This window comes from Oryzias melastigma, linkage group LG21, assembly GCF_002922805.2.
Source record: "Oryzias melastigma strain HK-1 linkage group LG21, ASM292280v2, whole genome shotgun sequence".
Lineage (NCBI taxonomy): Eukaryota > Metazoa > Chordata > Actinopteri > Beloniformes > Adrianichthyidae > Oryzias > Oryzias melastigma.
Genome location: NC_050532.1, coordinates 15,794,586 through 15,808,491, shown reverse-complemented (window position 1 = coordinate 15,808,491; position 13,906 = coordinate 15,794,586). Strand labels below are relative to the sequence as shown.

Sequence of the window (13,906 nt, the reverse complement as noted above, 5' to 3'; positions counted from 1 at the left end):
AAAAAAAAAAAAAAAAAAGTGTTTTGCATGTCTTCACTAACCCAGTGACCTTTTGGATACTACAACCTTATCAAACATTAAAGATCATAAAATCACAATAAAGACAGAGGTGTTAGAAGAACATGGTGATGAAGGAACAGCTTAAAAGGGCATTCACACATCTTTATTTTAAATATGTAGACAACAGAAGAGCCAAGGGTATTGATAGATGGATAATAATGTGGCAAGAGAACAGGTTTTTAGTTGCACATTTGGAACAGAGAGAAATATATAAAAAAAAACATTCACTTTTTGTAATTTTCACGATTTTTTTTTTTTTTAAATTGGAGTTGACATCAGAGATCATGCTGTCTTGCGGAGAGGACAGCAGAATGATATCGGTGAAACGGTTTTCGCATGAGAGCAGCGGATCCTTTATCAGACTTGGTCCACCTCTAGACCGTCCTGCTACTCATTAGTGCTGACCCGTGCTTGGAAAGAGTAGAGGTGACAGCAGGGGTCAAGACCTGAGTGGCAACCCGCTGTATGTCGTCTTGGACTAAATAACTATGCGTGGGGACAATGCCAAGGAAGGGAAACACCTGCCGGTGCAATTTTCAGCAGCTTTCCAGAGCAAAAATACAATCGTGTCCTTGAAGCCGATGTGTTCACGAGCAGAGAAGTGAACCTGTAATACGGTCTACAATACTGAGAGTCCAGTTTTTCTCTTGTGTTTTATAAAGCAGAAGCTGTAGACCAATTCACTGTAGCTTATTTAAATCACAACATATATTCTTGAACACTATCCCATACTGGCTGTTTCATTCTACTTTTTTTTCGGAAATGGAGACATTTTTTCACCTGAAATGGAATGCAACATACAAAAATAATCAAAAAATGTAGTTTTTAATGATTGATGGTCATTGTCTTCATGGATCTTTTGCTTTCCAACTCTTTCTGTACTTATTTTAGTATTCTACTTGTGGAAAAGTGAATTCTCCCTCTCTGTTTTTTACTCCTCAGTTCTTTTGCTCTATTAGACTGTCTGTGTGGATATGCATGTGCACATATTCTTGACTATTATGACGGATTTGTTCACATACTGTATATTCACCTATATTATCAGTTGGATACAGCTTAGCATAGCTGTTGTAATGCAGAGTTTCGAGTAAAAAAAACAGTACATAGTACTTCTGTCTGAAACCTAAGACCTCAAGGAGTATGAATACTCCAAACATTTTGGCTCATCTGCCTTGACTCGCATATGAACTAAAGCACCATCCCAATTCTAACCCATAGAGTGATGTTGGTTCCATCTTTCGCAGGTATTACAGCTTCAACTCTTCTAGGAAGCCTGTCCACAAGATTGAGGAGTGTCTTTGTAGGAATTTTGGACCGTTCTTCCAGAAGGCCTGGCTCTCAGTATGCACTAATTCATCCCAAATGTGTTCTATGAGGTTCAGGTCAGAACTCTGCACAGGCCAGTCCAGTTTATCCAGACTCTGTCCTCCATGTCTTTATGGATCTTGCTTTGTGCACTAGTGCACAGTCATGTTGGAAGAGGAAGAGCCCGCTCCAAACTGTTATCCTTAGGTTGGGAGCATCGCCCAAAATGTTTTGGTATCCTGAAGCATTCAAAGTTCCTTTCACTGGAACTAAGGAGCCAATCACAATTCCAGAAAAACAAGCCCACACTCAATTTCACACTTGGCACAATGCAGTCTGAAATGTACCGTTCCAACTTCCAAACCCACACTGGTCCATCAGATTTCCAGATGGAAAAGCGTGATTTATCCCTCCATGGAACTGCTCTAGAGTGCAGTGGTGGCATGCAGCTGCTCGGCCATTGAAACCCATTCCATGAAGCTCTCTGCATTCTGTACTTTGACTAATCTGAAGGTCACATGAAATTTGGAGGCCTTCCATCAATCGAGTGTGCTTCAGCATCCACTGACTGTTCTCAGTCAGTTTATGTGGTCTACCACTTGGTGGCTGAGTTGCTGTTGTTCCCAAACTCTTCCTTTTTGTTCTGATAGAGCTGACAGTTGACAGTGGAATATTTAGGGACCTTCATGACTGGATTTGTTGCAGAGGTGGCATCCTATGACAGTTCCACGCTGGAATTCACTGAGCTCCTGAGAGAGGAACATTCTTTAACAAATGTTTGTCCAAACCGTCTGCATGCTTGATTGATTGATTTGATACACCTGTGGCCAGACCAAGTGATTAGCACACTTGATTCTGATTGGCTGAGCCAATATTTTCTTCTGTGCTGCCATTGAGGAAGAGAGAAAAGGGAAATATCCAATATAAAGTTTTATTTAGTTTTAAGAAATGTATCAATATATCCACTCTTAGGAGTGAAAGACGAGGAAAAATAAAAGCTTTAATGTGAAAATAGTATTTTAATTCTTCTCGGTTCATATCACTTTTTTCACGTTTATTTAAATGCATGCATTCTTTGGTTTTTCATCATTCTCCATCAGAATATAAAATAAAAGTCCCAACACATGTTTTTGTGGCATTGGGACTCACTCACCGTCATGAACTACTGCTATCCTTTGATCTCTATAATTCCATGTGTTGCTGGGGTGCTCCTCATGGAGCGCTGAGTGCCCCAAAAGGAGCTTCTCTGAAACAAACGAGGCGTTATCACTTTGGAGTGTTTGCATCCTCTGAAACAAACACTCAAACATGTTTGTTTCAAGGGATCCAGTGAGCTGTTTTTCATATCTTTAAGACTTTTTGGAGAGCTCTGAAGATTGGAAGCCCTTGTCAACAAGTGGTCTTGTGGCAAAGGTGAGAATTTTTAACAATTAGTTTGTAATACGCAGGATAACTCCTGATAAATTGGTAAGCATCCATTTGCGTTTCAGATGATCACAGATGGCAGTTTTGCATGATTTTTATTTCAAAATAATGAAAACAGCAAAGTATGATTTTTTTATTTTTGATATTTTCATATTTCTTTAGTAGAGCACCTATATGTCCACTTCTCTCCTCCCACCCGGTCGTTTGTGTAGAACATAATTAAAAAAATTATAACCAGAATATATTTTCTATAAAATACTTGCTATTATCACACAAGTGTAAATTAATTTTGCTTAAAGCAGGCAAAAAAAAAAAAAAAAAAATTATAGACCCCATTATATTTTGACCTCATGCTTCATTAATATCATCCATTATTCTTAAGCGGCTCTGTTATTACACCCCTTTTTTGTGCTTTAAAGGTTGCTTTAAAAGTCATCTCTTCCCATGAAGATAAATAAATAAGTGGTGAACAAAGACTGTTGTTGCAATCCAATATAAGGGGAAGATCAGTGGTTTCAGATCAGACTTGTGTCCCTGCCCTTTTAATGCAGGTTCCCCAATAGACATTGAATTGTTTCACTCTAAAAATGAAGAAAATTGTTCTTATTAAACGACACAAGAATATGTTCTCTATTATAAAAAAAATCTTTTTGCTGGGTGGCAATCTGTTCTAAAACTCTCAATTTAGAATGTCATGCAAAAATATTAAGATCATTTCAGGCAGCAATCAAACTGATTGAATTGGATTAAATTAAAATTAAATCTATTAAACTAATCTTCAAATTTACAATTTTTTAGCTATTCTTTTAGATGACACATGGTATTATTTATTTAACACATTTTTTTTTCTAAGAGATAAACTAAATAAGCATGAATGGAAAATACAGCAGGAATAACTGCACAGTTGGAGCTAATTATAAAGAAAATCTGTTAAATTATTCTTTTTCAAATGGACTAAAATGACTGGAAGTGTAAACACACCTCCTTGCATGTGCAAATTTAAAGCCTCCCATCAGTTTTCTGCTCTAAATTTTACACCTAATGATGTAGTAATTGTTTCTCTCCAGCTCAGATGTGTGCACACTCGAATACTTCACAACCTTCATTTTTTTTTCCCCATTTTTTCATAAAAATATAAAAAGAAATACATAATACTTGGATCTAGATGGATCTCAGTAACATACCAGCAAAGCTTTGCTTCTCCTGTTCCTCTTTTTAGTGAATTACCTGATAAAAAAGCAGCACAGATCTGAAGGGAGACTGAACACAAAGGTAGAAATGAGGCGTTAGAAGGATTTCACTCTATATTTTTCCTTTTTATTTGCATAAGTGGGGGTTCAGTGAACTGGTACATCTTGTACATCTTTATTTCTTCTTCTTTAATAGTTGTTGTGTTTCTCCATTGTCTGGTACAGCACATAGTCTAACTCTCAAAGTACTGAAGGCCCTTTTTTCTTTTAAGTTGTCTCCGACATGCCCCATTGTGCAAAGTTACTCTGTTGGGAGCGTAAAGTGTTGTTTATTAGGTGATGCTTGTTGAATGGAGGTTCTCTTCTTTTTGTGCTGCTCTTGACATTGATCTGGAATTTAAGTCATGTAAAAGGAGAAAACAGGCTTTCTTCTTAATGCAGTATAAACTGAAAGGAAAAAAAAGAGAACATTGCTGGGTCAGATAAATTAAAGAAAACCGTATTATCATGTTTTTACCTTATAAAAAAAAGCAATAAATGCATGTAAATAATATTTTTTTCGAATGTCTACAATGTGGACTGTGGACACTGAAGATGCTAAACCAATTTATTTTAATTGTTGAATAATTTTCTGAAAGTGCTGCACATTTTGATGCCAAACTTGCAGAAAGTGCACAAAAAAATGTAAAAGATTTCTTGAAAAATCGGAAAAATTGCATATAATTTCAAAGATTGTAACACTTATGAATACTAAAATTCAAGCAGGAGTGTCCTGAATGGGCTGAATGTTTTGATACCAAGATTGTTGACATTTGTTTCATATATTTTCTTATTCTCTTTATAAAAATATTTCTTTTTTTCTTCTTAAGAGCAATGAGACGCCAGCTATATCAATCTTTTGAGTCAGGGTAATGTAGATATAATAGTTTTGAGTGACATAACTGAAACATTAGCTTTCTTTTTTCTAACTAAACCCAACTATAACCTTTTTTTCCAATTTGGGTTAAGCTTTAGGGAAGTAATTTGAAACACTTTTACGATTTAAGAGATATGATACACATTTTTACTTTAACTTTTTATTTATTTTTATTAGACGATAGAGCGCCGTCCAGCGGCTGCTGCCCACCCAATTTCCTCATTGTGGGAATAATAAAGGATTTCTGAATTTATTTTTTTGCATAACTAATGAATTAAGATATTTGTGTTTCTTAATAAGTTTGGCTACCTGCCTTGTCCTGTTTGAGATCATACATGAAAACAATTTAAAAATATTAGAAATTTTTATTTTTGTTTGTGATTTGTGTTTGTCCTTTACCTCAAGTATGATCATGCAAATATGTCTACTTTGGTTTATTTTTTTTCCATTGAAGCTGCTGCATGCTTGGGGAACCTGCTAGTTTTTTCTCAGAAACAATTTCCCTGCTTTTATTATTGTCTCACATCCTATGAAGGAAACATTTTTTGTCATTTTGAAGCTGTGTGATCACAGCAGAAACTTGTGTTGCCTGGCTGCCGGACTTGGCTGACATATTTGCCTTTGTTCATTTCCTCAACTCGGTGAAGCCTCATCTCCGCTGTGTTCCATCCGTCCTTTTAATTTTAGACTGACACTCTTCAAAGGCTGCTGCAGAACCACAATTCCTACACTGTCACACGCAGATATGCTCAACGTGGCTGTCTCAATATTTGATTAAGCTCAAGCTCTAAAATTCATCTCAAACTGCAAACCTCTGTATCTTGTTTGTGCATTATTGAGTGGCACACGGTGACGGGGGGGAAAAAAAATGTAGTGTACATAAATGTGTGTGTATGTAGAATGTGCTGCTGCTTGTGAGTCAGGGAGAACTCAGGGTTGTAAAACTGTTGATCTGAAGTGACATGAATAGATAGGGACAGCCATAAAACTGTATGTATGGTAGTGCAGTGCGAAGGGAAGGCAGACCCAATGGAGATGTGGACAAGAGCTATAACACTAATTTAGCCATTTGACTGACTTTCTTGTATTGCAAAAGCTTTAACGTGTACCTCCTGTCAAAAAAAAAAAAAAAACTTGCACTGCCTTTATACGTAGAGTTATTTAGAAGATGCTGACAAAAACATGTGACAGCCAATAAAATACCAAATGATGCTTAAAGTCCCACTCCAATTATTTTTTGAGCTCTTTTCAAAGCAGTGCTCTTTTGAGTATGATTGTGCAGTTTTTAGCCAAAACCCCCAAAATTGTGTCGTTTTCAAGGACATAGTTTGTGCAGAGTGGCAGCAGTTCATTAGAGATTCGTGGGCAAGACTCCTCGCATGGAGCAACGCCGCCCCCCTTCCCCTCCCCATTGCTAAGAGCTTGGAGAACAATGGCTTGAATAAAGAAATATTTAAAAATGCAAATTTAGTTTTATTTTTCCTTTTATACGTCCTCCATTATGAGAAAAATCCCACAAGAACATGTTAAAAACGGACACAAAGAAAGATTATATAGCTAAAAAAGCTTTTTTATAGTGTATATAGACGTGACAAAGGCAGCTGTTTACTGGCGTTGGGGGAGATGTGACATTTAGAACTAGAACAGGCAGATATTTTGTGTGAAAATTCTTGTATTTTAGGTTGCCCGTCCACGAATATTTCAGCAGCAGCAGACAGCTAAGTGCTGCACGTGAGCTGCTTTTTGATGTGCGAGATTAAAGGGATTTAGTACTTGAACACTTTCTTGTCTGGGTGCTCCTGAGGGGTTCTCTGAAAGAGGACGGAAACCTAAAAGCTTCTCTGTTTTTTCTGTCTTTTTTTCTGGTCCCTCTTTCCGTCTGACGGACTCGGGGCCTCAGTTCTCAATTAAAACCATTTTCTCTCACATAATCAGTCTTGCATTAAGGTTAAGGTGTTTTGTAGAGCCGTTCAAGGATGCTGCAGCATTCACATCCTCACGACGGGAAGAAACTGTGTTTTAAAATTATAAAAGAAATCACTGCACACTCCACCACAGGGATGTTCAAAAACAAATTTAGCTGGGGCACACATTCCCATTGGGTAATATTCTAGGGTAATTCAAAATGTTCACCTTTTAACGACAGAACATGTAGAAAGGAAAAGACTGTTTATTTGTCTTTGGATCTGTGATATTGCAGCAAATAGGAACACTGGCTAAAAATCCAGGAATGCATATTGTAGCCAGGTGAAAATAATGCTTGTAGAATGATGGTACCCCTCCCACCTTTTGATTTTTATCTGTGTACCTTAAAGATCACATGATTCTGCCAGCAGATCTGACATGGTTAATTGTTGTTCCCCTGTCAGCATGTCCCATCAGGGGTTGCCACCTATGTTTTCATAGAGACTGGTCATGTGTTCAAATCCAAGCACACCAAGGCTTGGATTTGGGGGGTTAAACCATCAAATGGTTCTCAAGCGCGGGTGTGTCTGCAGCTCACCGATCCCACAGGGGATTGGTCAAATGCGGAGAACAAATTTTTTAAACACCTAGGTTTGTGACAAGTAGTGGGACTTGAACTTTAACTTCTAATACTATATGATTATATCAAACACAAGTAGATGTCGCACCTTTTTTACTCTTTAAACTAGTTCTAAACTTGGCACCAACACCTGCATTTCTTAAAACAGATAAAACCGTCATAAAGCACTGCATTCTGGGTAAGTGTTGCTAGTGTCTGCTTGGTACATGTTTGTGGAAGCAATTATAGTGCTTTAAAGTTGACCAGTACAATTGAGCACTGTTTATTTTGAAAAATGTCCTATTTCTTCTTTGAAAGGTTGATTAACGATTGTCCAATGAATGATGCTGGTTCAAATCAAGTTTGATATTTGTCATTTTTTTTCTCTAATTATAATTTTTTAAAAATCCTCTACTAGTTTACCTGATGTGTTGCAATCAGGGACTAAAGAGAAATTTTGCAGAAACTTTTAATGCACAGATATTTTTGTTATTATAATTGTGCTCTGGACTTCAGTGTTGCCCCTGGGCTGCACGTGGTACGCCGGGCCACCGTTTGAACAGCAGCACTTATGGAGGAAACTTTTGTATTGGACTTGGACTCGTAAGTAAAAATGATTTCAATTAAATTCATTTATTTTCTTTGCCTTGCTAAATGACATACAGATTTGTTATTACCATTTTCATGTGGATTTTCTGTAGCCTGCAGCAGGAGCGAGAATGCATCCTACTTTAGCATGAATAATAACTTCACTGCCATTAAACAAAGAGGTAAACATGGCTGTTTATTGGTCGTTGAGCTGGCTTTCTGGAGTCTATCCCTCTTTGCGAGAGATAGTGGGTCGTTTCTTTCTTTTTGTTAATTCATCTCTGTAGCTAAAGGTTAACGGGTCACATAGGTCCAGATTGAGAGGAAAGGTGGCGTGATTAAACTGCGAATAGAGGAATTAAACGGAACACATTGGTATGCTCGGGAACCCCTATGAAATACATTAAAAGAACTACTTTATTATCTCTCTGTCATCATTATCTTGCCTGTGATCAGAGGGCAAACAAAGCTTAGCAAATTTTTGAACAATTTACTATTAATTGCTTTTTTTCATAATATTATGCAGGACTCTCCCCATCTTAAATGTGGTGAACACATTGGTTTGTAAAACTTTTTGTTAGGTCAGATATGTGCTCAGAGGGAACTGCTGCTTTGAAAAGCTGACTCTGGGTAAAAGGATTGATTGTGCCCTGTGTTGCGTGTCTTTCTTTTTCATCTCGAGATTGATTTAGTGCTGATTGATGACAGCCCTCTCCTCCTGTTCCTTATGAGGATAGATCATATTGAGCTGTAAAGTCAGTTCTCATGGCCTATTTATTCACAGATATGAGTGGGGCCACAATGCATCTTTGAATTAATTAATGCACCAATGCACAGAGCGCTTAGTTAAGACTATGTCTGCAGTCAGACGTGTTGGAAGTTTTTGTTTTGTTGTGCTCCTCACTTTTGCCGGCAGGCAGTGGATGTGTGACGAATAATGCCGGGACAAAAGCTCCACTGAGACGATGGTTTAATATCTGTGTCTTTCTGTCTAACAAAGTGTGCAAGTGTGTTTGTAATGTCATTGTTTGTAGCAAAGAGTTATGTGTTTGTTTGCACCATCAACGTTTAGTCCCAGATTTAGTTCGTAAGATTTTACATTCAGGATATTTCGTGAAAAGTCGAAGCTTTACAACAATCACTGCAATTAGCCGCTCTCTGTGTGCAAATATAGGTAAATCTGGTGTTACAGTCCATAACGGAATGATAAAAAGAAATATTTGACACCTTTTACACATTTTTTCATCATCTCAAAATCCGTTTTCCCCTTTCTTTCCTGCTGCAGGCGTGACAGAAAAGATTAAATATTCAGATACATTCAAGGAGAGGCTCAGGGGTCATCTTGACATTCATGAAAAATCTTTTATCATCATCTTTTTTTTCCTTCTCCTGCCCTGTTGGCAATATCAATACTCACTGATTTTATCACTTCACTAACCTGCATTTGTTTGTTTTAACTGCCGGTGCTCCAATGTAATTTTCTTTGATCGCTGCCTCTAGAAAACTCCATCAGTTATCCATTTATTCAATTATCTGGTTCTTCTGTGTGTAGATGCCTATAGTGTAGAAAGTTAGTTCTACTGGCCTCTGTAGTGAACAATGACTCAGGGGAATAGCCGATGCATTTCAAAACACTCGCAAAATGGATCGTATCTCAGAAGCTTTGCATGGAAGAAAAATAAAGTTTCATAGGTCCAATGCTGTATGTGATTTAAATAGTTTTTAAAATATTAGTCAATGCATGTGCAGGTTTGGACAGCCAGTGACAGAACTCGTTCATCATGAGCTAGTAATTAGTGACTACAAAATAAAAAACAAGAAAACAATAAGCATATTTCTTTTTCCTCAAATTATGAATTGGGGTAAAAACTGCAGCTAATTTAGAAATTTAATTATTATTGCAGTATTTCTTGCATCATAGGGTGCAGCAGATATAAGGTGCACCATCAATGAATGTCTATTTTTGAAACAAAGCCATATATAGGGTAAAGCAAACTATGATAGGGAGGGACCGGGACAAGATGGCGCCTGACATCACAGGGCAGAAGCAGAAAAAATAAAACTTAACCCTAACCCAAAAGTGTTTAGAATTGTTAAAAAAAGAAAAAAAAATATTTATGGCTCAAATGGAAAAAAAGAACTATTAGGGTCACTAGTTAAAGTTAAGGTTATTTTGAGTGATGTTTGAGGACTTCCGGTTCCCAGGTTCTAGGTGTTAATGTATGTGGCCAGGTCCTCTAAAACTACAGTTTAAGGCACATTAAGTGAAATAAATGAGTCAGATATACTGTAAGTCCGTGGTCAGTCAGATTTTAATAACTGCATTACCTCTTGAACTTGTTTGTGATACGCTACGCATTAGCCTTGCTAGCGTATATACAATACCTGTTACTCCCAACCTTGCTTGTAACACGTAAAAAAGGCAGACTGATGTAGCTAAAACAAAAGTTACTGTCTACGTTAACTCACAATCTATTAGTAAAAGGTAAAAAAAAACACAATCCAACACCGCTACATGTTGGCTTTTCACAATAACCTGTTAATCCCAACCTTGTTTATGACACTTAAGAAAAAAGAAAAAAAAAAAAAAACAGACGGATACAGCTAAAATAAACATTACTGTGTCTACGCTAAATCCCAACCTTATCCTTATTATTAATATGTAAAAAAAAAAAACAGACTGATACTGCTAAAACAGACTTTATTGCACCTATGGTAACTGCCAACCTTGTTACTAAGATTTAAGAAAACACAGTTCAACATCGTTACACGTTAGCCATGTTAGCATTTTCACTATAACACCCCACCTTGTTCTCAAGTAGTCAACAGATTGACAGTTTGACTGTGCCATATATCTCTCATGATTACTTTGGCATCACTAAGCACAACCAAAATTAATCCATGGAGGCCCATAAGGTGCCCCAGATTACATTGCACACTTTCATTATATATATATACATTAAAAAAAAAATAAGATTTTTGGGAATGTCTTATAGTGCGGAAAATAAGGTGAATAGGTCTACATCTTTTATAATCCTCAGTGTTATTGCGACAGCATTGATCAAACTAATTAAATGTCATTTGTTTAAAGCTTTTGTCCAAGTGTACAGAGCAGCTGTAATTAAACATACTTGTTTTCAGCATTTTACCATGTTGACTAAAACACAAAAATGATGAAACAACATAGCATAGTATGTTTTACTGAATACAACTACACTATCACATATTTCAGATCTATTGGGATACAAAAATATTTGTGGCAATAAAATATCATTGCACACCAGAAACACAAGACTGAATGCAAAAAAAAAACAAAAAAACATTTGAAATGATTCTTCCACCCACTAGGTAACTCACCCAAAAGTAAAGTCTGACTGCAGCCCTTTTATTTTCAGGCTTGTCAGACAGCTTTCACCTTTTCTTACAAAACGAGATCCACACCCTGTGTGCGCTTACAGTGTGTGTGCGGACTTGACTTTATTAATCCAGTTGTTGTTGTTTTACATCTTCAGCAAGCGCAGGCATGCAGCCACCTTTCATGAGTGTCAGCTGAGCTTTGAGACCGATGTCAACCGTTTCGCCTTAAGCTGACAGAGTGATGCCATGGAGGGTGTGTGCTGGCTGGCTAAGTGAGGTCTACACGTTTATTTCATGTACTCAAATCCATATATTGCTGGGTTTACATAAACATGTGTTGATGTAAACATAAGCATATCTTGCAAAGGATGTTAAAAGAAAAATAAATAGTAATTTTTAAGCAAATTTGGCATGTACGATTGTCTATTTTAAAGTATCTTACAGTAAGAAAACATATATATAAAGATAAACATAGCTTTGATATCAATAAAATGAAACTATTATATGTTAAAACATTTTTAAAAATTGCTTTTTGCAAACATATTTAATAAATTAATAAAAATATAAGCACACAATGTTTGGGAATAAAATGATCCCTATCTATTTGTCTGAGTCTCAGTTCATTTGCTGCCACTATTTCTTATTTTATGTGTCTATCCACAGTAGAGTGTATCTCATAATGTGCTTTTTTTTTTACTTTTCTTGTCTTTTCTGAAGATTTTGTACATGCCTCGGGATAATCTAAATGCAGACGGACTGAAATGATGAAAAATCTAAAACTGCATGACTTTCACAGCAGGTACGACAAAGAAAAAGATGAATGAAAATGCAGGCTTTGGACAACTAAGCCACAAAAGGAGAGAGAAAAGCACACACAGCAGCTACTGGTTGGAGCTCCAGTTTTGTGTGCAGATCCAATTGTAAGAAAAGAGTCTCATTATTATACTCAGTTTTATTGCACTTCTTTATTTGCCACACAGAAAGCAATATTTTTTTAGACTCTTGTTGAGGAAAATCAATATTCTTTCCTTCCCACATGCAAGAAGAAGAAAAAAAACACTTTAATATGCTTTAAAACTGATAGAAATGTGTTCATGTTTTACAACCTGCATTCCTAAATCAGTAAGAAACTTGGATTTTGTTTCAAGGAAGACTGTTTTAATAGTTTTATGCCTATCCAACATCTTCTTCTGAGTTAAAAAAAAAAAAAGTTCTGGTCCTTATTTTTAAAATCATGTACTCATTTGTTTAATCAAATTGAATTTTATTCTGACAAACCAGGAGGTTTTTGACAGGAATGTTCCTGTCACATAAACATGTCAGTCCGATTATTATTCTGTTGAAAATGTGTTTGTCATTGAGATTATAGGATGCAAAAGCGTGCTCATTGGTAAATAGTTGGAGCTATGAAAAATTACAGCTATTCTTGCGGTTTAACAATCAACTGTCATGTTCCTGCTTAAAATCTGTCAAATATCAGGAGCTGGGAAAAAGACAATTGAAGAGTGTTCTCAAAAGTTTGCTTCCATTTTTTTTTTACTATCTTTTTTTTTTAGTTTTTACCCTGGATTAGGTTTGTACAGATGTGGAATGAATAAAATATTTTTGCTCGTCTTTAGACTGTAAATTCCAAATAAATGTTATAGTGATAAAGACATTAGGAGCATTGTTGAGCTGGACTATGTTTCTTTCTGTTCCACATATTCCTGTTTAACCCACGAGAAGCTGTTTTGTGTTTTAACCACTGAAGCACAGTGTAATTCTTTATCGAGGGCGACTTTCAAACCCAGGCTTTCTGGTAAAGTGAAGTCAACTGGCACACTGCATGAACCTGAGGCAGGGTGAAAAGGCTAAAAAGGTTCAGCCATCATTGATGTCACCTTTTTTTAGCTCTGTGTGTAGAGACCTCTTGCTGCTGCATATTAATAGTTTCAGGAAATGCCCTTGCTCATTGCTTATTCGTAGGTTATGTATTAAAAATGGATGCAGTTCAGTCTGCTGATTTTTTTTTTACTACAAATCAATTGCTATAGAGAAACATGTTTTCTTTTGTTTATCTCCAGTATGTTCTTTTCTTTTTTTTTCAGCTTTTCGTGTAAAGATGACAAGCGGGGCATCACCTTCAAAGTGTTCTTCAAACAAGCTCTAGTATTATGTTCGTTTAAGAAGAATGTTTTTCATTTGCAAAGATGTGTAGAAGCTATTCAAAAGACCAAAGTGTACCTGTCAGGCGGGACTGAGAAATGTGCACGGTGTTGTTTGTGTGCAGACATAAATATTGTTGGCAAGCCAATTAATTTGTTTATGAGCGTGCTCAGTGGGCTATGTGACCTCAGTGGCAGAGAGAGTTAGAGTGCATTAAGCAAGCTGATGGCTTCCAAATTATAAACGGTTTGCATCTGCAGGAAAAAAGGAAGACAGGTGACAGGTTTAGAGGAAGCTCCTGCTGCTACAACTCCTCAGTTTTGAGACATTTCTATTTACTAATGTGACTTTTTGTCAGGTATGTTTTTTTTTATTTTTTTTATTTATTTATTTTTT

The 13,906-nt window shown here is 36.5% G+C and overlaps 1 protein-coding gene across 1 annotated transcript in view; it reads left to right on the top strand.

Annotated features, from left to right (window-relative positions):
- The window catches only part of LOC112155138 (receptor tyrosine-protein kinase erbB-4), a gene marked incomplete in the record, with an annotated part of 293,012 nt that overhangs the window by 79,553 nt on the left and 199,553 nt on the right, over positions 1-13,906 (top strand).